Source organism: Propithecus coquereli, unplaced genomic scaffold, assembly GCF_000956105.1.
Source record: "Propithecus coquereli isolate 6110/MARCELLA unplaced genomic scaffold, Pcoq_1.0 Scaffold499, whole genome shotgun sequence".
In the NCBI taxonomy this organism is placed as follows: domain Eukaryota; kingdom Metazoa; phylum Chordata; class Mammalia; order Primates; family Indriidae; genus Propithecus; species Propithecus coquereli.
In genome coordinates, this window is record NW_012150829.1 from 727,476 (window position 1) to 728,571 (window position 1,096).

A 1,096-nucleotide genomic window follows, 5' to 3' on the forward strand; every position below is an offset into this window, starting at 1 on the left:
GTGAATGTGGTCTCCTCCTCTCTCCATCTCTCTCTCTCTCTCTCTCTCTCTCAAAATATCTTATTGTACTGTATTCACCTTCTGCTTGTGATGATATGAGATGATGCAATGCCTAGGTGATGAGATGAGGTGAGGTGAATAAGGTAGGAATTGTAGTGCTAGGCTACTGTTGATCTTCTTAAAATATGTTACAAAGAGGATCATCTGCTTTTGATGATCCTGGACCATCAAGCTGTGATGATATCTATGACTATATGCAGGTACTGGATAGGCTGAACAAAAGGATGATTGATATTCCAGGCAGGACAGACATGATGGTGCAATATTTCATCAGGCAACTCAGAACGGCACACAATTTAAAACTTCTGAGTTATTCATTTCTGGAATTTTCTATTTAATATTTTCAGAGTGCAGTTGACTGCAGTGGTAACTGAAACTGCAGAAAGCAAAAACTTATATAAGTGTATGAATATGTATGTGAGCATACTGACAATTTCAAGATATACACACACTTTGAAATGAGTTCATTAAGGGACTCGTGTTTAACTTCATTAGATGATGTCTTAGTTTGGTCAGGCTGCTATGATGAAAAGGCATAAACTGGATAGCTTATAAATAAGATAAATTTATTTCTCACAGTTATAGGAGTTTCCCAGGAGGCTAGGAAGCCTAAGATCAATGTGCAGGCAAATTTGCTGTCTGGTAAGGGCCTGCTTTCAGGTTTATAGACAGTACATTCAAGCGATGTCCCTAAAGAGGGAAGCAGTCTCCTTTGACCCTTTTTAAAAAGGCACTGTAGAACCAAAAAACCCAGAATAGCCAAAGCAATCATGAGCAAAAGAAACAAAGCTGGCAGTATCACACTACCTGATTTCATACTATACTATAAAGCTGTAGTAACTAAAACAATATGGTATTGGCAAAAAAATAAATAAATAAACACATTGACCAATGGAACATAATAAAGAGCCCACAAATGAACCTATGCATGTAAGGTCAACTCATTTTTGACAGAGGTTCCAAGAATACACAATGGAAAAAGGACAGTCATTTTAATAAATGGTCTTGGGAAAACTGAATTTCCACATGCAGAACA